Below are 23546 nucleotides of genomic sequence, written 5' to 3' on the forward strand. Positions count from 1 at the left end.
CACATCTTCATTTGTTAAGTATGGACTGTGTGCCAGGCACTCTTTCTGGCATTATAGATATCTCTCCTTTAAGCCTCAATGCAGGTTTGAGGTAATTATTCTTACATGAGTACATGTAATGTACTAATGTTTGTAGGTTATTAATGAGGGGTTAATACCATCTATCTTTAGGGTTAGTATAAGGAGAATGACAAAATGCATTTGAGAATGTTTTCTAACAGTAAATCTCTATACAAATAGATCATTTTATTCCTGACAACTAATTTCAAAAGGAGACACACTCAAATTTGATCATATGTAATAGCATTTGTTTAATTATCCAGTTATGTCCTATGTCAAGACATTGTTGACTTGGTAACTCAGAGCCTTAATTGTCAAACAGAATTCTTCTCAGAAATACATGTTAGATGTGAGTATATATACCTTCGTGTACAGAATGTACTGAATCATTGAATGCTAGGTATGGAAGGCTCCGTCTATGGCTTCCAGCTCAATTTCTTTATTTTACAGAAGTGGAACTTGAAACAATAAGAGGGTGGCTTATTTGTAGTCAGAAGTACATTCTGTCAAGTTCTGGGTGATAAAGCGCTGGTAACAAAGTAGAGAAAACTATGGAAAGGGGTTTGGAGAAACTGCTTTGGGGAAAAGGAGTTGGGAGAGAGAGAACAGACTTTCCAGGCACAATATTGGAAAGGGTGCCCCAGCCTCAACCTTAATTCCTGAAGCCTTCCCTCCATTTGGCATCAAGGAATCCAGACAGCAGAGTCAGATGGGCTGGGATTCCAGGCTCTAACCAGGAGGATGGCTGGGTCATTGCATCACAGGTGCAGACCAGGTGTGCCTGAGTTCCAATACTACTCCCAAGTGTGACTGTACTGTTGGCTCATCAGAGGACTGGGGAATCCAGGAACTGGAAGCTGGGGCTGCAAGATGGTCCTGGCCATTGTGCTGCAATTGTGAGGGCAGAGCTGAGCCCAGAATCCAGCGGTCCTGACCCCTGCTCTGGCCTCCATGCTTTCTGGATGCGTCAAGTCCGCCTTTGGCTCTAGTCGTCTTTCCTGGACCTCGCTTGTCTCTTTCTTCCATAAAAACTTTTATTGCAAAAGATGAACAATATGATTGGTGTGACTCTATATAACTGGAGTAATGAGAGGCTTGGGGACAATTTCATGTCTGCCCCCTATCACATAATGGGAATAGGGATTTCCCCATGCCAGCACGTGACCCCCACCCACACTTGCCAGGCACCGAATGTCTACCAGGCACTTCTTCTGGCACTGTGAGGATTTCCATTGCTTGGTGGCACTTGCTCTGATGTGATGTTTACAGAACACACAGCCACATCCAAGATCATTCAACAATTTGAATATATCTACTTCTTCACACAGTCTGTTCTCCAATAAGAAAATGTGTTTACCCTGCCTTCCAGTCTGGAGTATTGAAAGATCCTGGTCTTTGAAGCCTTCCTCCAGCACTTACCTGCTGTGTTAACTTGAAGCAATTCCTTAACTTCTCTGAACTTCAGTTCTCATTACGGATGTAACAGTTTCTGCCTCACACGGTCAGTGTACATAGTTTCTGGCATGTAATGAAGAGTTCATAAATGATAGCTATTATTATATAGCTACTTCTGTTGATATCTTTTATCAGACCAGTTACAAGAAAATGAGTGAAACCTAAATTGAGTGCATTCAAAAGCAATAATAATAGCAACATTAGCAGTATTTGCCAAGCACTTTCTATATTTTGGGTGCTGTTTTATCAACAATTGCCTGTATTATTTAATCCTCACAACAACCTTTGCTACCAATTTAAAGGTAGTAAATCATTGTGTAGATACTGGTAAGTAAAGCAATTAAAAATTAAAAAAAATACTTGTAAATAGTTGGACTAGTTTCTGGCATATAGTAAGTGCTTTGTTGTTCCTGTTAAGTCACTAAGTCATGTCAGACTCTTTGTGATCCCATGGACTGTAGCCCACCAGGCTTCTCTGTCCATAGGATCTCCCAGGCAAGAATACTGGAGTAGGTAGCCATTTCCTTCTGCAGAGGACCTTCCCTACCCAGGGATCAAACCCCCATCCCCAGCATTGGCAGGTGGATTCTTTACCACTGTGTCTTCTTGTGGAAGACAAGAAGTGCTATAAATGCTTATTAAAATGTAAAAGGGGAAATACCATTCTTTCCCCCATTTCTCAGATAGAGATACTGACTCCCAGAAATGAAATGACTTGGCCAAAGTCACAATGCTAGAGAGGAAGAAAACTGAGATCCACGCTCTGGTGGGGTTCCTGCAGGCCTCGCATGAAGAGTGTGACAAACAGTTCTAGTATTTCTGGCAGCACGGAAAGCTGGCCCACGATGGAGATGAAGAGAGCAATTCACCCACCAAGTTATCCTGCGTGTTAGCTTTCTCCCTCATTTCTTCAGATACTGACTTCTTCCAACCCCCTCACTTCCAGGGCTCGCTCTGTTCATCCACTTGGGTGGTCCTTTGTCTCTCTGGAGAGCAACTGAACTACACCAATCTCTTTCTGATCCCACAGGGGACCTTGAAAAGTCACCGTTCTTTCTCAAGAGCTTTCCTGTTTCAAATAACCCCATTTTCATCCACATTGTACATAGCAGGTCAACCCAGATCAGAAATCTACCTGCCATCCCCCCACCACCTTTGTGATTTTTTCCTAGAACGTTCCTAATCCCCTCTCTGCACAAATCAATACATCATTTTCCCAGAGTCTCAAGAAATGGATTCCTGGAAATGTGCATGTGTGTTACTTAATCACGCAGCTGCAGCATGGGGATACAGGTAAACTTCTCTCTGCTCATGTCCAGACAGCCAGGAATGTGATGGGATGCACGCCTCTTCTTGCTCCATGGTTTACCTTTTCTCCAGAGTAACCTCTGCCACACGTCTCTGCACAGAAAGCCTCGTCCATCTCAGAAGGCTGTGGCTTGATCTCAACGATAAGAACATCCCTGTCACTGGAATCCACGGCTCACAGGGCCTGCTTTGCTTCTCAAAGATGCTAAGTTCTTAAACCCAGGCAAGATGAAGAACATATTGTGCATCCCTTGGGGACTATTTAAAACGTACAATATAAATATTTCTGCTTTGAATGGACTTAACTTAGCAAGCCTGGGTCTGGTTTGTGTCCTTCTAGTCATCACACCGACGGGGTGTGTGCCAGCCCTTCATTTAGCTGAGCCGAGTGGAGCTGGCAAAGAGCCGTCAGCACCCGAGTGCCCCTCGAGGGGTGCCAAGTCGCCCTTGATCACATAATGCCTTTCAGATAAAGTTAGCTCCGCAGGAGGCCCTGCCTCATGCTAGTGCTTTCTGGTGACAGATCCCCCGGCTCTGGGTCTCCCGTGGCAATGAAATCCAAAGGGAAAGTCAGGGAGACTTTCCTGGTGGTCCCACGGTTAACACTTTGCCTTCCAGTACACAGTGTACAGGTTCAATCCCTGATCAGGGAGCAAAGATCCTGCATGCCTTGCAGCTAAAAATCTAGAGCATAAAAAAGCAACAGAAGCAATATTGTAACAAATTCATTAAAGCCTTAAAAAAAGAAAGAGGCCCCATGAAACCTCACCCCAAAAATAAATAAAAGTTAAAAAGAGAAAGGGAGAGTCAGCCAGCCAGGGGTGACAGTGGGGTGCTGGGCCTGAGACGCATGGCCTTTGCTTTGTCAGAGTCGACCCCAAACCACTGCCTTCCTTCCCACCCTTTTCCCCTTACCAGGGTGTCCTGAAATTTTTCTGAATATAACGGAAAAACTTAAGAACAGCCACATCTTTCTCCTGGCATCCTCCCACTTTGCCAGGCTTAATGGCTGCATGTCAAATAGGAGTCAATACAAGTTGAGTCTCACACAGTGTTCAGAAATTTAGCCTGGCCCCTTTATCCTGCCTTAATGTGGGACCCAAGCCTTGTTGAGGACTAGGGAGCAGGCAGTGTGTGGGCTTTCCTGAGTCTTGTAGAACTGTGCTTAGTCAATTCAGTCGTGTCCGACTGTTTGCGATCCCATGAACTGTAGCCCGCCAGGCTCCTCTGTCCATGGGGATTCTCCAGGCAAGAATACTGGAGTAGGTTGCCATGCCCTCCTCCAGGGGATCTTCCCAACCCAGGGATTGAGCCCAGGTCTCCCACATTGCAGGCAGTTTCTTTACCATCTGAGCCACCAGGGAAGCCCCAGGTAGGGCTGAATGATGTCTATTTTTTGTGTATGTTCTATTTGCAGGTCTTTTTTGGTTCTGAGAAACATTAAACAATAAAAGAAGCCTCACTGGGTGCAGGAAACATCTGTCTTTGTGAAGCCAGGGGATACTAAGTACTCCAGGGACAGTACTAAGTGGGAAAGTGGCTCAGATGCCTTCCTTCAAGCAAAACCTCCTGAGGAAGTCCCACCTTCAGAGGGATTTTTCTGGCTCAAGGAGGGTGTTGTGTCAACTTAAAAAATATTCACAACCTCAAAGTTGAGAGCTTTTTTTTTTTTTTTTGGTGGGAATTTTTAGGACTTCAAACCCAGAAGACAGTATCTCAAATAACCTGAGAGAACTCCGAGGAGGTGGAGGGAGCCAGGTTATATAGAAGTTTTATAACAAAGTGGGTAGGAAATCTGAACATCAAAAGTCTATTGTTAATGAAAGAAAACCAGTTATCTCAAGTTAAGAAATTCAGGCTTTTCTCTGTATGTAAAGATGCAAGAATCTGGGCTCGCTGAAATCATTTCTTTGATATTTACCTCAGCTATCTGGGGCCAGTATCCTGTTTTCAGATTCTGAGCTTCCTTTCTTCAGGGCTCACAGTAGGGATTGGGTGCAGTCTGAGGGCAGGTATTCTTCCTGAATTCCCTCAGATTTCACCAGCTCACCATTGTGGTGGCTGCAATTGCTGATGGCTGTGACATCCTTGTTTATTGATATGGCAGGAAATATTCCACTTCTCAAATGGAACACTATGAACAGCACCCCCGGGAAACACCTGAGGCTTTGAGGAGCAGAGCTAGGGAAGCCTCTGGATATAAAGGGAACACACAACCTGGGGTTCTGGCTCCAGTTCTGCTGTAACCCGCTTGAATGGTAGCAAGCCAGTCATTTCACACTTTTTTTAAAAGTCGTTCAATTGTGTCTGACTCTTTGCAACCCCATGGACTATATATAGTCCATGAAATTCTACAGGCCAGAATACTGGAGTGGGTAGCCTTTCCCTTCTCCAGGGGATCTTCCCAACTCAGGAATCAAATCCAGGTCTTCCACACTGCAGGTGGATTCTTTACCAGCTGAGCCACAAGGGAAGCCCAAGAATACTAGAGTGGGTAGCCTATCCCTTCTCCAGAGGATCTTCCTGACCCAGGAATCAAACTAGGATCTCCTACATTGTAGGTAAGATTCTTTACCAACTGAGCTATCAGGGAAGCCCATTTAACACTTAGGTGTTTATTCTCTCTTCTGTCAGTGAATGTTCAGATGAGAATAGAGTGTGGTGATCATTTCATTCTCACAGCACTTCCTGCTTGACTCAGTTTGCAGAGGAGTATCAGGGGTTGTAACCAGAATTCCACTCATTATTTTTCTTCTTCTCCTCCCAGCTCCCACATCATTTTGGATCAGCCAGAGAAGAGATGCTACCTGGGGTCTCCTTGCATCCCCAGAATCTTGGTGCAAAGTTCTATGTATTGGGTACTTTATAGCCAACAAAAATTTCTTCCTCACAGTTTTGGAGTCTGAATGTCCAAGGTCAAGACACGAGTACAGTTGGCTTCTAATGAGGGCCCTCTTACTGATTCCTGATAATACATGACCTTCTCACTGTGTCCTCACAGGGCAGAAGGGGAAATGGAGCTCTCTGAGGTCTCTTTAGCAAGGGCACTAATCACATTCATGAAGGCTCCACCCTAATGACCCAATTACATCCCCAAAGCCCTGTCTCCTAATACCATCTCCTTAGGGGTTAGGTTTTCAACATACAAATTTGGTGGGTTTGTAAATATTCAATCTATAACATCCAATCCCTCCATATACTGCAAATCAGCCAACCTCAGACACGTCCTGTCTCTTGCCCACTTGGGGGTCTTCTATAGCTTATTTTCTCCTGCTCTAAACTTCCTTTATTTTTCTTTTTGCCTTTCCATTTAACAGAAAAAAACAAGCAGTTATGTGTACAAGGCACTGTGATGTCTCAGATGATTTGTAAGAACTGGCTGAAGAAGCTGGTGTCCAAGGCTGTGGACACAGGTAAGGTGGGGGATGTCACCACCCCCAATCTCTGCACAAGGCTGGTGTCTCTGGAATATCAGAAGCCCTGTTCCTGGCCTAAGGTCTTCATTTACTCCAGGCTCCCACCTCACTGGGGATCTCTGGTTCCCAGGCTCCTCATATAAAATAAGGAGACTTAGTTTGCTGATTACCACGACGCCTGTTAATTCTAACCTCCTTGGAAGATGCCACCCCATATACTTCTTAAAATAGGCTTGGGCTGGAGCTGATCAGAATAGCAACAAAGCAAAGCAGAATTTCAAGGAATAAAGTTCAAAGGTCTTGCACCCTGATGTCTTTGGTGTTGCTTGCCTAATAAAATAAAACAAAACATCACAAGTAAGATATTTTACTATTGATGAGGAAGAATGTCCATGGCTTCTTTTTTGCATTAGATAGCACCACAAATGCAACACAATTTCAGATTGTTTGGAACTTTTTATTTTATGAAAGTCACCCACAATAACAGGACCCCTACATTACAGCCATTATTCAAGGTTTTTCTGTTTGACAGTTATCTTGGCTATGAGATTATCTCAAAGTTGGTTTATGCATTTTTTCATGGACATCTCATCGTGAACATCTTTGGTGCTAATAAGATTACAGGCTTTGGGATCAGATAGCCCCTTTTAAAAAATATTTATTATTTATTTATTTGGCTGCATTGACTGTTAGTTGTGGCTTATGGAATCTTTTGTTGCAACATATGGGGTCTAGTTTCATTCAGATCAGATCAGTCACTCAGTCATGTCTGACTCTTTGGGACCCCATGAATCGCAGCACACCAGGCCTCCCTGTCCATCACCAACTCCCAGAGTTCACTGAGACTCACGTCCATCGAGTCAGTGATGCCATCCAGCCATCTCATCCTCTGTCGTCCCCTTCTCCTCCTGCCCCCAATCCCTCCCAGCATCAGAGTCTTTTCCAATGAGTCAACTCTTTGCATGAGGTGGCCAAAGTACTGGAGTTTCAGCTTTAGCATCATTCTAGATTCATTACCAGGGATCAAACCCCAGCCCCCTGCATTGGGAGCATGGAGTCTCACCACGGGACCACCAGGGAAGGCCCAGTTAGCCACATTCTATCTGTATAACTCTAGATAGTGTCTAAACCATCAGTTTCCCCATCTGTAAAATAGTACAACGACTAGGATTAATGTGAACACATGTGGCGCAGAGTTTGACATGTAGACAATATCAGTTCTGCCCTGCCTCCTTCTGAATATCCCAGACAGCTATTGTTTGTGGTCTTTCCTATCTGACTAACCAAAAGGGATTATGAATCTAGTTCTATGTTTTGTTTTGCCAAAATTATTTTGGTGTGTAATGTTGAGCCAATCCAGCATTTATCTTTTGAACTTCCCTTTTGAGAGACACTGTGCATTTTCCTGTGTAGTGTATAAAAAGCATGATCCTAGTTCTCGAGGAACCTATCACCTATAAAGGGAGATTAAAGCTAATCTGCAAATAGCTGTGATGCAGCTGTAATACAAGGTATGTTGAGAGATATAGGAGGCACCCAGATTGCGATGACTCCAAAGTAGGAAGAGGGAACTTCCTGCCAGTGACAGTTCTAGTTCTGCCCCTTTAAATGCACCCACCTGTCGGCAGACACCCCATTCTCTTGGCTCCTGTTCTGTGCTTATCATATCCTCTGGTTTCTCCGCCTTGTTTAATGCTTTGCTCTCCTGCCTCTCCATTTAACTTCTTGACCATTTTTTCTTAAACCATTTTTCTCATGTCTGCCTTTGTGATATCATGGCCCCCTGACTTCATATATTGTTTATACAGTAGAGTTCACACTCTACTACTCTGTCCAGAGCTCCAGGAAACTCACCTAGCTAGTTTTGCTCAGGTCTTCGCTGGTAGCTCAGCAGTGAAGAATTTGCCTGCAGTGCAGTAGATGCAAGAGACACAAGTTCAAGTTCTGGGTGGGGAAGATCCCCTGGAAAAGGAAATGGCAACCCACTCCAGTATTCTTGCCTGGAAAATTCCATAGACAGAAGAGCCTGGTGGGCTACAGTCCATGGGGTCGTATAGAGTCAGACGTGACTGAGCACACACACACACACACACACAGCCCTGCCCTATTCGTTAGCCACGCCCTGATTCACTAGCTCCACCCTGATTTATTAACCACTCCTTAATTCATTGGCCATGCCCTGATTCACTAGCCATGCCCTGATTCTTCCCCATCCTTTACTCAGGAAGGACGTTTTTGGTACAGGAGAGACTTGATCTGTTCCTTTAAGAGCAGATGATTTTTCAAAAGATAGAAGAGATTTCTAAATGCTGAAAATGAGCTACACAAAGTGCAAATACAGGAAATTGTCCCATCTCTGGGGATTGCTGAGTAATGGGGCTGGAACACAGGTCAGAGAATGGAGATATGGAAGAATTCTGAATGGATAAATTTAGGTAAAATTGTGGAGGTTTCAGACATCTCATTTAATAGTTTTAAACTTCATCTGGTAGTATGGAGCTACTAGAGATTTCTTATCTAAATATGTTTTAAGATTTCTCGACAAAGGCTTTGCAGCTTGAGAAGGGATATGATCTCATTTCTGGGTGTACCATGCTTCCTTGGGGCCCCTCTATGACCCACAATTATTCCAGTATCACCTGGTGGCGCTTGCTTCAGCCTCAGCTATGCTTTTTCCTTTCTGACCTGGACCTTCTCTGATGCTGCACCTGGAATGGGAAGGAAGGGCGTCACAAGTATTCCATCCTGCCAGCCCCAACGTGCAAACAGGTTAACCCATGCAGCAACCTTTACCCCATGGGGAGGCAGGTGGGTGATAAATGTTACCCTCTGGGGCACATTATCCACAGCTCCTAGGAGAATCCCACATGGCTGAGCTCAGAATGTACCATGGAACCGTTGCTCTTGTTTTCTGTTTTCTTCCTCTGCCTTATTCCCCTCCTATTTCCTGGGATCTCTTCCCAAAATAAATACCTTTGAGAAATGCCTTATCTCAAGGTCTGTTTTTTTTCCTCCGAAAGCTGGGCTAATACCTGTGGGACTTGTGTCTCTGCCCTGGAGCAAGGATGAGAATAAGATTTCAAACTACATTTCAAATCCATTAGCCTATAGGGGATTTTGTTTTTTGGTTTTTACCCATATTCTTTTTTTTTGTTTGTTATTATAAAATATATTTAACATAAAAGTTGCTATTTTAACCATTTCTAAGTGTCAAGTCAGTGGCATTACTTACGTGCACAGTATTATTCTACTATGATCACTTAAACTTCAAACTTCTTTCATTACCCCTACAGAAATTCTTTAGCCAGCAAGCAAGAACGTCCTTCCAGCCTGGGTAACCTCTCATCTACTTTATGGCTCTGAATTCTTCTGTTCTAGAGATTGCATATACTAATACAATATTTATCCTTTTACGTCTGGCTTATTTGACTCTGCATAACATTTTTAAGATTCATCCAAATTGTATCATGTATTAGAACTTCACTCCTTTTCATGGAGTATATTTTCATGGATGTGGAGTATATATTTCATGTCTTTTTCATGGACAATATTCCCTTGTTTGGATATACCATATTTTGTTTTCACATTCATCCATCAATGGACACTTGGATTACTTCCACATTTTGACTCTTGTGAATAATGCTGCAGTGAATATTCTCATACAAGGATCTGTTCAAATCCTTTTGGTGGGGTATGTACTCAGGAAGGAAATTGCTAAGTCATATGGTGATACTGTATTTAACTTTTTGAGGAATTGACAACATGCTTTCAACAGCCGTTGTGCCATTTTACATTCCCACCAGCAGTGTAAGAGGGCTCCAGTTTCTCCACATCCTCACCAGCACATTATTTTCCATTTTAAAATTTTATTATTATTTCCATCCTGGTGGGTGTAAATGGTATCTCATTGTGGGTTTTGTTGTTTTGTTTTGTTGTTTGGTTGCACTGGGCCTTCGTTGCTATGCAGCCTTTCTCTAGCTGCAGAAAGCAGAGGCTGCTCTCTGGTTGTGGTACCTGGGCTTCCCCTTGTGGTGGCTTCTGTTGTTGGGGTGCACTGGCTCTCGGCACATGGGCTCAGTACTTGTGGCTCAAGAGCGTGCACTGCAGCACTCAGGTTTCAGGATTTGTGGTACTCGGGCTCAGTAGTTATGACACAAGGCTTAGTTGCTCTGCAGCCTGTGGAATCTCCTCACACCAGGGGTTGACCCTGTGTCCCCTTCATTGGCAGGCAGATTCCTATCCACTGTACCACCTGGGGAGTCCTCATTGTGGTTTTGATGTCCATTTGCTTAAGGAGGAAGGACTCTGAGAGCATCCTGTCATGTGCTTATGGGTCATTTGTATATTTTCTTTGTAGAAATATCAATTCAAATCTTTTGTCTTTGAAACAAGTTGGGTGGTTTGTGTTTTTCTTGTTGAAAATTAGTCTCTTTATATATTCTGGACGTATGGTGAGGTATACCAGAGATTCAGTTTGCAAACATTTGCTCCCATTCTGTCCATTGTCTTTTTACTTTCTTGATAAAGTCCTATGCACAAAACTTTTTAATGTTACTGAAGTTCAGTTTACCTAGTTTATCTTTAGTTGCTTGTGTTTTTTTGGTGTTATATCTAAAAATCCATGGGCAACTCCAAGATTATGAGAATGTACCCTTGTGGATTCTTGAACTACTTTTTTGAAGACTTCTGCATCAGGCACTTTGCATATTGAATGTTGTTTAATTCTTGCAGCAAATCTACGTGGTAATATTGTCCTCTTTTGATTGATTGGGACATTTCAGCTCAAAACAGTAATTTGACCAAGATTGTGCAACTGTCAAAATAATAGAAGAAGGATTTGAATCAATGCTTACAATACCCTAATAGACACATATCTGAGGCAGGGGTGGGGGGGCTGTTCAGGAATGAGATATCATAATTTATAGGCTTTCTCAAGATTTCTTCCAAATTATAATTTTTTCTTAAAATACTTCCAACATTCTTTATGCACATTACTCATTATTATGGATCTCTAAAAGGTTTTGTTTAATAAATAAGAAATATTAAATTTAGTAGTATTTATAAAGTATAGTGAATGTTCAAACACTGGAAATGCCAGCAAACAATATTGGCTTATACTCAAATAGTGTTAATATTTGGATCTCTTAGCAAGATTAATAGAATGTCAACGAATCTTGTGTAGAAACAGCCAATTTAAGGATTTATTTGCTTCTAAAACTTGCTATTTCTTAAATCATTCTTAATAGGATTTAAATAAAGCATACAAAGTATATAAACTTCTTAATATTTATTTTATGTGCCAGAATGACTCACTGTTAGCAGCAGACAGGGCCAGAAGCAAACACTTATGACAACAGCTTCAAGCAAGACTGGGCTTCCCAGGTGGCTCAGTGGTAAGGAATCCACCTGCCAATGCAGGAGATGCAGGTTCAGTACCTGGGTTGGGAAGATCCCCTGGATAAGGAAATGCCAACCACTCTAGGGATGGAGTCCAGGGAACTCCCATGGACAGATGAGCCTGGTGGGCTACAATCCGTGGGGTTGGAAGAGAGTCAGACATAACTTAGTGAGTAAACAACAACAAGCAAGACTGGTTAGATTATAAATTCTCCTCTCCGATTAAGCTTCAATTCTTTCTAGAGAGTTATAATACTTTTTCCCTTTCCTCAATTTCTGAAATTTATTCTCAGGATTCAGAAAACATAAATTTTCTGAGAAATGCCAAGAAATAATTCTTGCATAGAAGCACTAATTGGAACCAGATCTGGGTGTTTCCCCTTAAAATCCCCAAGAGACCTTAAGAAGGAAAGAAAAAAGGAAAAGACCATTCAGTTTTATGATTAGAAGGTCTTCATATAACATTTTGAGAGTGATTATTGCTGTATTAGTTTTCTATTACTGCTGTAAAAAATTACAGTAAACTTGTTCAGCCACTAAATCATGTCTAACTCTTTGCGACCCCACAGGCTGCAGCATGCCCGGCTCCTCTGTCCTCCATTATCCCCAAGTTTGCTCAAATTCATATCCATTGAGTTGGTGATGCTATCTAACCATCTCATCCTCTTCCAGCCCCTTCTTCTTTTGTCTTCAATCTTTCCCAACATCAGGGTCTTTTCCAGTGAGTCAGCTCATCACATCAGGTGGCCAAAGTATTGGGTGCTTCAGCTTCAGCTACAGTCCACAATTTCACTGGCTTAAATTAATGCAAATTCTCTCACTGATCTAAAGAATCAGTGTCACTGGACTAACGTCAACTCACTGACAGAGCCAGTTCCTGTTGAAGGCTTTGATGTTTCCCTGCGTTTTTCGTCTTTGAGTAACTGCCTACATTCCTTTGCTTGTGGCTCCTTCCTGATTTTCCAAAAGCATCACTGCAATCTCTGCTTTCATCACCACACCAGCTTCTCCTCTGACTCTAACTTCTCCTTCATCCCTCTTTTAAGGACCACTGTGGTTATGTTGAGCCCATTGTATAATTCACGATAATATCTCTTATCTAAAGATCTCTAAATTAATCACATCTGCAGAGTCTCTTTTGCCATATAAGGTAATATTCACAGGTCCAGGGATGAGGTTGAGGACCTAACACAGGACCCATTCTTTAGCCTGCTGCATTGGGCATTGTGGTCCACTCTTCAAATAGGAATCAAAGGCAGAAGATAGAGGTGGCCAGGACCCGACAATAGGTGAGCCGTCTAAATCAAGGTAGCAAAGGATGTTCCCATGTGCCAGTTAGGCTTCATCTCCGTTGGCAAAATTCAAGTCTAATGAAACTCAGCAGGTTCCTATCCTGATCAAAGTCAAGAGCTGGTGAGCATACATGTTGCATTACAAGGGACTCATCTTCAAAGAAAGTAGGATCCAGATGACTGATGCCTTAAAGTTTAGGTGGGCAGCCATCATGGACAGTCTGTCAATAGAACAAGAGTTCCTACTTAGGCTCTGGTTTTAAAGGATGTCTAACGTCTTAGAAGGAAAACTGGGAAGAATCAAGTGTGGCTTCAGGGCTCTAACAGTATTCAGAGGAACCAGCTTGTTCCTGTATTACACATTCAGAATGTAGAAAGAGGACTTCCCTCGTGGTCCAGTGGTTAAGAATCTGCCTGCCAATGCCGGGGACACAGGTTTGATCCCTGGTTCAGGAAGGTTCCACGTGCCTCGGGGCAACTGAGCCCATGTGTCACAACTACTGAGGCTAAGCTCTAGAGCCTGTACTCTGCAACAAGAGAAGTCACTTCAGTGAGAAGTCCACACACTACAATGAAGAATGGCACCCACTCGGGCAACTAGAGAAAGCCCATGCACAACAATAAAGAACCAGCACAGCCCAAAAAAAATTTTTTAAAGATTAATTTAAAAAGAGAGAGAGAATGTAGAAAGATGCAAAAGCATGGTTCTTACGACCTGTGTTTTAGGAGAGTGCATTTTTTGGAAACTGTGTTATCCGACCCTAGTGTGGTAAGCGATATGTGGGGCAGGTGAGCTGTGACCTAAGAAAAGCTTGAGATTTTCTGTGATTAGAATTAGGAATAGGCTTAGACAAATCAGATTTACAAAAAGAAAGATTTAGTTATTCTTAAGTCTACTGAGCACCTGTATCTGGTATGTATGTGTGTGCATGCATGTGGGTGCATGTGAATTTTAGAAAGAGTGCATCCTATTTATCCACTGTCCCAGTGAGGTATAGCAAGATTGCTATAGCTTTCTGGTACCAAAAACCACGTTGCAATGCTTATACCCAAATCCTTGTTCTTATGGACCTCTATGAGGATTTATTTGAATATACCTGGAATGGGATTCTTAGGTCAGGGAATAGAAGTGCCTGGTAACTTCGCAGAATGATGGCATCAGTCTACATTTTTTTTTCCAATAATGCTTAAGGATCCAGGTATCTTCACATCCCTGTCAACATTTATCATTTTCCAACTTTCTAACTTTTGCCCATCAGTTTATTAGGCAGTGTCTCCTTATTGTTTTAATTTACACTTTCCTGATTACTGAGATTAATCATTTTTTGTGTGTGCTTATAGTCATGTGGCTTTCCTCTGCTATAATTTGCCTCTTTGTAAACTTTTCTATTTAGAGTTGTTCTCTTTTTCTTGGTTCTCATGAAAGTGCCTCCGGTATTCTTGAATATTAATCCTTTGTCAGAGCTAGGCATTACCGATAACTTTTCCATTCTGTCAGTCTATGAATTCTGTCTGTGACGTTCCTTGCTGAACAGAAATTCATTGTTTTGATGTGATCAAACACATCAAGTGTTAGCTTTCCTGAGGTTTTAAGAATTCTCTCTGTTCAAGTCACAAAAATATTCCTCTATGTTTTCTAATAACTTTAGGTCTTTAATGCACTTGATATCCAACAATCTGGTGCTCGACTCAGGTTTATTTCTTTTTTTAGGTTTTTTATTCAGGTTTATTTTTCTTCCTAATACTAGCTACTGGATAATGGATTCTTTCCATGGTGATTAGTTATGCTATTTTACTACCCATTAAGTTCCCCTCTCTACATGCATCTGTCTCTGACCTTTTATTTATTTATTTTTTTAATGTTCTTTTGGTCTCCTTTGATGCCATACTGGTTTTATTATTTTGACTATGATAAGTCTTAATAATTGATACATGTCCCCCTTACAAATTTTCCTTCCAGAATAACTTAGCTTTTGAGAACCTTCATTCTTTTTTCTTCCTTTTCTTTCTAATATTAAGATACTTTTCATACATTAAACATACCTTTTGGAAGTGTATAATTCAGTGGTTTCTAGTAATGTTTTCTGCCATCACCACTGTGCTCAGAATCTTTTCATCACCCCAAAGAGAAACTTTGTACCTGTCAGTAACAACTCCCCCTCTCCCCCATCTTCAAACTCCTGGAAAATGCTAATCTACTTTCTACCTCTGTGGGTTTACCTATTCTGAACATTTCACTTAAACAGAAGTATACAATATGTGATTTTTAACTGGCTTCTCTCACCTCAGTCAGTCAGTCAGTTCAGTTGCTCAGTCATGTCTGACTCTTTGCGACCCCATGGACTGCAGCATGCCAGGCTTCCCCGTCTACCACCAACTCCCAAAGCCTACTCAAACTCATGTCCATCGCATCATTGATGCCATCCAACCATCTCATCCTCTGCTGTACCCTTCTCCTCCTGCCTTCCATCTTTCCCAGCATCAGGGTCTTTTTCAATGAGTCAGTTCTTCGCATCAGGTGGCCAAAGTATTGGAGCTTCAGCTTCAATGTCAGTCCTTCCAATGAATATTCAGGACTGATTTCCTTTAGGATTCACAGGTTGGATCTCCTTGTAGTCCAAGGGACTCCCAAGAGTCTTCTCCAATACCACAGTTCAAAAGCATCAATTCTTCAGTGCTCAGCTTTCTTTATAGTCCAACTCTCACATCCATACATGACTACTGGAAAACCATAGCCTTGACTAGACAGACCTTTGGTGGTAAAGCAATGTTTCTGCTTTTTCATATGGTGTCTAGGTTGGTGATAACTTTTCTTCCAAGGAGAAAGTGTCTTTGAATTTCATGGCTGCAGTCACCATCTGCAGTGATTTTGGAGCCCAAAAAAACAGTCTGTCACTGTTTCCATTGTTTCCCCATCTATTTGCCATGAAGTGATGGGACCAGATGCCATGATCTTAGTTTTCTGAATTTTGAGTTTTAAGCCAACTTTTTCACTCTCTTTTTTCACTTTATCAAGAGGCTCTTAGTTCTTTTTTGCTTTCTGCCATAAGGGTGGTGTCATCTGTGTATCAGAGGTTATTGATATTTCTCCCGGCAATCTTGATTCCAGCTTGTGCTTCATCCAGCCTGGCATTTTGCAGGATGTACTCTGCATATAAGTTAAATAAGCAGGGTGACAATATACAGCCTTCATGTACTCCTTTTCCTATTTGGAACCAGTCTGTTCCATGTCCAGTTCTAACTGTTGCTTCTGGACCTGCATACAGATTTCTCAGGAGGCAGGTCAGGTAGTCTGGTATTCCATCTCTTTAAGAATTTTCCACAGTTTGTTGTGATTCACACAGGCAAAGGCTTTGGCATAGTCAATAAAGCAAAAGTGGATGTTTTTCTGGAACTCTCTTGCTTTTTCGGTGATCCAGTAGATGTTGGCAATTTGATCTCTGGTTCCTCTTTTTCTAAATCCAGCTTGAACATCTAGAAGTTCATGGTTCAGGTACTCTTGAAGCCTAGCTTGGAGAATTTTGAGCATTACTTTGCTAGTGTGTGAGATGAGTGCAATTGTGCAGTAGTTTGAAAATTCTTTGGCATTGCCTTTCTTTGGGATTGGAATGAAAACTGACTTCTTCCAGTCCCTTGGCCACTGCTGAATTTTCCAAATTTGCTGGCATATTGAGTGCAGCACTTTCACAGCATCATCTTTTAAGGATTTGGAATAGCTCAACTGGAATTCCATCACCTCCACTAGCTTTGCTCATAGAGATGCTTCCTAAGGCCCTCTTGACTTTGCATTCCAGGATGTCTACTCTAGATGAATGATCACACCACCTCCTGAAGATCTTTTTTGTATAGTTCTTCTGTGTATTGTTGCCGCCTCTTCTTAATATCTTCTTCTTCCGTTAGGTCCATATTATTTGTGTCCTTAATTGTGCTCACCTTTGCATGAAATGTTCCCTTGGTATCTCTAATTTTCTTCTCTCACTTAGCATCATGTTTTCAATGTTCATCCATGTTAGGCTATGTATCATGCTATGTAGTGTTTTTGTTGTCAAATAATATTCCATTTGTATATATGTTCCCTATTTTGTTTAACATTCATCAATTGATGAATATTTGCTTTGTTTCTACTTTTTACTATCTTGAGTGATGCTGATGCAAATGTTTATGTACATGTTTTTGTGTGAACACAGTTTTAGTGATCTTGGTTATATACTGAAGAGTCCAATTTCTGGGTCATATGGTAACTTCAACCTTAAGATTTTGAGAAACTCTCAAGCTGTTTTCCAAAATGAGCATGCCATGTTACATTTCCACCAAGAGCACCATCATCTTTTATGTGAGTTATTGCTGAGGCTTCTAACCCTTTTCCCTGCTTCCACACCCACCCTCAAACTGTCTCCTCTCAATACAATACCAGAAGGATTCAGTGGATTTGATTTCCATTTTCCTAATGGCTTGGAATACGGAATGAAGCAGGGCCAAGACAAATAGTGTTTTGCCAAGAAAATGCACTGGACATAGCAAACACCCTCTTCCAAAAACACAAGAGAAGACTCTACACATAGACATCACCAGATGGTCAACACCAAAATCAGATTGATTATATTCTTTGCAGCCAAAGATGGAGAAGCATCTTTGTTGACTATACAGTCAACAAAAACAAGACCAGGAGCTGACTGTGGCTCAGATCATGAACTCCTTATTGCCAAATTCAGACTTAAATTGAAGAAAGTAGGGAAAACCACTAGACCATTCAGGTATGACCTAAATCAAATCCCTTATGATAATACAGTGGAAGTGAGAAATAGGTTTAAGGGACTAGATCTGATAGATAGAGTGCCTGATGAACTATGGACAGAGGTTCATGACATTGTACAGGAGACAGGGATCAAGACCATCCCCATGGAAAAGAAATGCAAAAAAGTAAAATGGCTGTCTGAGGAGGCCTTACGAATAGCTGTGAAAAGAAGAGAAGTGAAAAGCAAAGGAGAAAAGGAAAGATATTCCCATTTGAATGCAGAGTTCCAAAGAGAAGCTAGGAGAGATAAGAAAGCCTTCCTCAGCAATCAATGCAAAGAAATAGAGGAAAACAACAGAATGGGAAAGACTAGAAATCTCTTCAAGAAAATGAGAGATACCAAGGGAATATTTCATGCAAAGATGGGCTCAATAAAGGACAGAAATGTTATGGACCTAACAGAAGCAGAAGATATTAAGAAGAGGTGGCAATAATACACAGAAGAACTGTACAAAAAAGATCTTCGTGACCAAGATAATCATGATGGTGCGATCACTCCCTAGAGCCAGACATCCTGGAATGTGAAGTAAGTGGGCCTTAGAAAGCATCACTATGAACAAAGCTAGTGGAGGTGATGGAATTCCAGTTGAGCTATTTCAAATCCTGAAAGATGATGCTGTGAAAGTGCTTCACTCAATATGCCAGCAAATTTGGAAAACTCAGCAGTGGCCACAGGACTGGAAAAGGTCAGTTTTCATTCCAATCTCAAAGAAAGGCAATGCCAAAGAATGCTCAAACTACCGCACAATTGCACTCATCTCACACGCTAGTAAAGTAATGCTCCAAATTCTCCAAGCCAGGCTTCAGCAATACGTGAACCGTGAACTTCAGATATTCAAGCTGGTTTTAGAAAAGGCAGAGGAACCAGAGATCAAATTGCCAACATCCATTGGATCATAGAAAAAGCAAGAGAGTTCCAGAAAAACATCTATTTCTGCTTTATTGACTATGCCAAAGCCTTTGACTGTGTGGATCACAATAAACTGTGGAAAATTCTTCAAGAGATGGGAATACCAGACCACCTGACCTGCCTCTTGAGAAATCTGTATGCAGGTCAGGAAGCAACAGTTAGAACTAGATATGGAACAACAGACTGGTTCCAAATAGGACAAGGAGTATGTCAAGGCTGTATATTGTCACCCTGCTTATTTAACTTCTATGCAGAGTACATCATTAGAAACTCTGGGCTAGAAGAAGCACAAGCTGGAATCAAGATTTCTGGGAGAAATATCAATAACCTCAGATATACAGATGACACCACCCTTATGGCAGAAAGTGAAGAGGAACTAAAAAGCCTCTTGATGAAAGTGAATGAGGAGAGTGAAAAAGTTGGCTTAAAGCTCAACATTGAGAAAACTAAGATCATGGCATCTCGTCCCATCACTTCATGGGAAATAGATGGGGAAACAGTGGAAACAGTGTCAGACTTTATTTTCTGGGGCTCCAAAATCACTGCAGATGGTGACTGCAGCCATGAAATTCAAAGACACTTTCTCCTTGGAAGGAAAGTTATGACCAACCTAGATAGCATATTGAAAAGCAGAGACATTACTTTGCCAACTAAGGTCTGTCTAGTCAAGGCTATGGTTTTTCCTGTGGTCATGTATGGATGTGAGAGTTGGACTGTGAAGAAGGCTGAGCACCAAAGTATTGATGCTTTTGAACTGTGGTGTTGGATAAGACTCTTGGGAGTCCCTTGGACTGCAAGGAGATCCAATCTGTCCATTCTGAAGGAGATCAGCCCTGGGATTTCTTTGGAAGGAATGATGCTAAAGCTGAAACTCCAGTACTTTGGCCACCTCATGCGAAGAGTTGACTCATTGGAAAAGGCTCTGATACTGGGAGGGATTAGGGGCAGGAGGAGAAGGGGAGACAGAGAATGAGATGGCTGGATGGCATCACTGACTTGATGGATGTGAGCCTGAGTGAACTCTGGGAGTTGGTGATGGACATGGAGGCCTGGCGTGCTGCGATTCATGGGGTGGCAAAGAGTCGGACACGACTGAGTGTATGAACTGAACTGAACTGAACTGAATGATGTTGAGCATCTCCCTGTGTGTTTGTTGGCCCTTTGTATATCTTCTTCAGAGAAATGCCTATTTGAATCCTTTGTCCATTTTTAAATTTTGTTGTTACTGAGTTACAATAGGATTAAATTACATGTCTGATAAAATTATCTCCAAACTACTCAGAATAAAAGCCACTAACTCACAGTGGCTTAGAAAACCTACGGGATCTGCTCACTCTGAACACTTCTCTTTCTAATCCCCTCTCACTCATCTCGACTCTAGCGACCGGCTGCTTCTGGATGTGTGCCTCTGTGCCTTGGCACCTGCTGTTCCCCTCTACTTGATACATTCCCACATATGATCACAGGACTGTAATTTTTCAGGTGTTTGCTTAAACATTATCTTTCAGTGAAGACTTGCCTGTTGGTCTTATTTAAAATTCACGTCTCACTTCTATCACTGCCACCACTACCCTCCCTTTCCTGGCTCCCTGGTTTACTTTTCTCCATAGCACTTGTCACTTCCTAAGTGCTATCATTTTTGCTGATTTTTAATTTTTACCTGGCACTCGTCACTCCTGCTTTAGAAAGTAACTTCTATGAGGGCAGGACTTTCAGAAGACATGGGGATGCACAGGAACCCTCAGGGCTTTTGGCAGTTCTCTGTTTGGAAATCAATACAGCAGTAATTCAAACAATCTCTCTTATCCACTTCACGTGGATTTCAGTGTAGTGTTTCCTCCACCATTTACACAGGGCTGCTTCTATCACAGCACTGTGATTTCTATAAGGGCAAGTGGTGAGTTGGTTTGTTTTTGTTTTTATGAATTTTTATTGGAATATAGTTTCTCTACAATATAGTGTTAAGTTGATTTTTGTTTGCTTTTTAAAATTGAAAAGTGACACTCTGTTTAAATAAGGGAAGAAATCACTGGATTCTTATCCATCAGGTCCTCATCTCTCTTTTTTTGGCCGCACTGAGCATCATGTAGGGTCTTAAGTTCCCTGACCAGGGATTGAATCTGTACCCCCTGCAGTAGAAGTGTGGAGCCTTAACCACCGGACCGCCAGGGTTCTTTATGTAATTTTACTTTATGCAATTTCTGCCTTCCTCTTCCCACCTAGAACATTCAACTCCTCCCAGCTACCCCTGAGACTCATTGGAACTCAGAGGGTGGTAAGAGGCCAGGAGAATAAGCCTTATAACTTCAGCATAAATCAGACTCTGCTCCCCAGCAATCCCACTTCCTTTACTGAGACTATTCCTTCATTCTTCCTGTATCATTAGATCTGTTTTTTTTTTTTTTTTACTGATTAGTATATAATGCACAGAAAGCACACAGATCATAAGTGAACAGCTCGATTGACTCCCACAAGTTGAACACACCTGCCCAACCAGCTTTCACTGTTAGGAAAAGACCGACTGTTACCCAGCAAGTCCCATCTGGATTGATTGCATTTTCAGCTGATGTAGGAGGTCAAGACAAAAGAACAAGCAGATGAACCATAGCATCATACATATTCACCTGAGTAACAGGATTGTGCCTTTTCAAAAATGACCTTCTTGGACTTTGCTGGTGGTCCATTGGTTAAGAACCCGACTTGCAATGAAAGGGAGTGTGAGTTTGGTCCCTGGTCAGATAACTGAGATCCCACCTGCCACAAGTAAGACCCAATGCAGTCCAGTAAATAAATAAATAATGAGCTTCCAAATGTGCCTAATACTTTTGAATTTCCATAATGAGTTCATCTAATGTCTGTGCAGATATTTGATATGTGATTCATCCCAGCATTTTAGCTTTTCTCTCTTTTAATTTTTTTTTTTTTTTGTATGTGGGAGCTAATTTTGAATCTGTGTGGCCAGTCTGTCTTCAGATGCTGTAAGTGGATGGCTCCCAGGAGGAGGACAGCAAGGCGCCGTCTGAATTTACTCTAAGATAACGACCCTCTCAAAATCTTGTCACCTCTTATTCTCAAGTAGCCTTTGCCTGGGATCTAGGCTCTCCCTGCAAGAAGCAAAGCAGACAATCATCTATGGCCCAGAAGCTCTGAGAAAGCCCCAAGCTCAAAATATCCCTTCCGAATTTGCTAGTTTCTCTGCCAATTTCTGACCTTTAGCCCTAGACTTCAATGTTGCCAAAGGCAAATACCCCTAGAAAGGCATCATTTGAGGTGTGATACTTTAGAAATTCAACAAGTTTTACATCCCTTCCTGATGTAATGCTCATCTGGGTTAGGTTAGAGAGAGTAAAGCTCTAAGGGAGAAAAAGAGTAATCAGGAGAAAGTGACATTTGTGAGAATTAGTATGGTTTAGTGGTGAAGAGATTAAGTGTGAAGACAGATGTGGATTCAGTCGTAGCTCTGCCAATGTACAAGCTGTGTGAGCCAAAGGCCACTGCCTTCAACTTGTCTAAGTCTTGGATTCATTACCTATGACACAGGAGCATCATTGTACTAGTGTGATGAGAGTCTGTAAAATGGGGATAATCACAGAAACAGTATGGTGAGGAACAAATAAAATAATACACTTGTAGGAGGCAGAATAGTGTTCCGCCAAAGATGCCCACACCCTAATCCCAGAAATCTGTGAATGTGTCACTGCATGTGTTGAAAGGGACTTTGCAGTTGGTCCCAGTTAAGGATCGTGAGATGGGGAGATGATGAAGGAGAATTAAGGTTGCGAGTCAGGGAAATTATTAAAATAACGAGATGATCTTGAATTATCTGTGTGTGTCCACGATAATCAGAAAGATCCTTAAAAGTAAAAAAGGGTGCATACTTCCCTGGTGGTCCAGTGGTTAAGGCCCCATGCTCCCAATGCAGGGGACACAGGTTTGATCCCTGGGTGAGGAACTAAGATCCTGCACACCACACAGCATGGCAACAAAAAGAATAAAAGAGGGAGACAGACAAGAAGGTCAAAGTGATGTGAAGTGTTGGGAAAAGCACCTAATCCACCATCTCTTTCTTTACAATGAAGGAAGGAGTAAGAGCCAAGTATTGCTGGCAGCCTCAAGAAGCTAGAAAAGGCAAGACCATGGATTCCCCCCAGAGTTTCCAGAAAGGAAAACAGCCCTGCTGACTCTTTGATTTTAGCCCTGTGAGAACTGTGTCAGCTTTCCAACCTTCATAATTGTAATATAATAAATGTATGCTGTTTAATAAATGTAAGATAATAAATGTGTGCTGTTTTAAAGCCACTGGATTTGTTGTATTTGTTATACCAGCTCTAGAAAACTCATGAACTGACAGAAAACTAATATAAGATGTAAAGATCCTAATGAAGGGCCAGGTGCACAAAGAATTATCAGTAAAACAAATACATGTTAGTCATACAGAGTAGACAGGGAAAAGAAAGACTGAATACTCTAAAATTTTCATATGTAGCAATTTTGTCCAGGGTTGACCCTGTGTATGTCATCAACAGCCTGTTCTGAAAATCACAATGAGATTCACAAAGTTGGTTTTAGAACCTAAAGGGATTCTTCCTCTTCTTTGTTTGAACCAGGGTTGTCATGTCTAAGTATATCCCCAATAGTCATTCTGTCTGAAAGCACTTAAAATACTGTGTTATTCCAAAATATGTGTATGTACATTTATATATTATATATATATTTATGTACACTAATATAAATGTCTGGAGCTGATGTGGCTCAGATGGTAAAACATCTGCCTGCAATGTAGGAGCCCCACATTGACTCCTTGGCTTGAGAAGATCCCCTGGAGAAGGGAATGGCTACCCACTCCAGTATTCTTGCTGTATATATTTATGTATATTTTATACACATTTATATATATTATATACACATGAGTT

The 23546-nt window shown here is 41.7% G+C and overlaps 1 long non-coding RNA gene across 1 annotated transcript in view; it reads left to right on the top strand.

Annotated features, from left to right (window-relative positions):
* Positions 1-22912, top strand: part of LOC139186383 (uncharacterized) — a 39574-nt gene extending 16662 nt beyond the window's left edge. The window contains exons 2-3 of the long non-coding RNA XR_011569925.1: positions 6141-6236; positions 22713-22912. This is a non-coding gene — a long non-coding RNA (uncharacterized lncRNA). The remainder of the gene's footprint in view (positions 1-6140; positions 6237-22712) is intronic.
* The last annotated feature ends 634 nt before the right edge of the window (positions 22913-23546 follow it).

Source organism: Bos indicus, chromosome 13, assembly GCF_029378745.1.
Source record: "Bos indicus isolate NIAB-ARS_2022 breed Sahiwal x Tharparkar chromosome 13, NIAB-ARS_B.indTharparkar_mat_pri_1.0, whole genome shotgun sequence".
Classification (NCBI taxonomy): Eukaryota; Metazoa; Chordata; class Mammalia; order Artiodactyla; family Bovidae; genus Bos; species Bos indicus.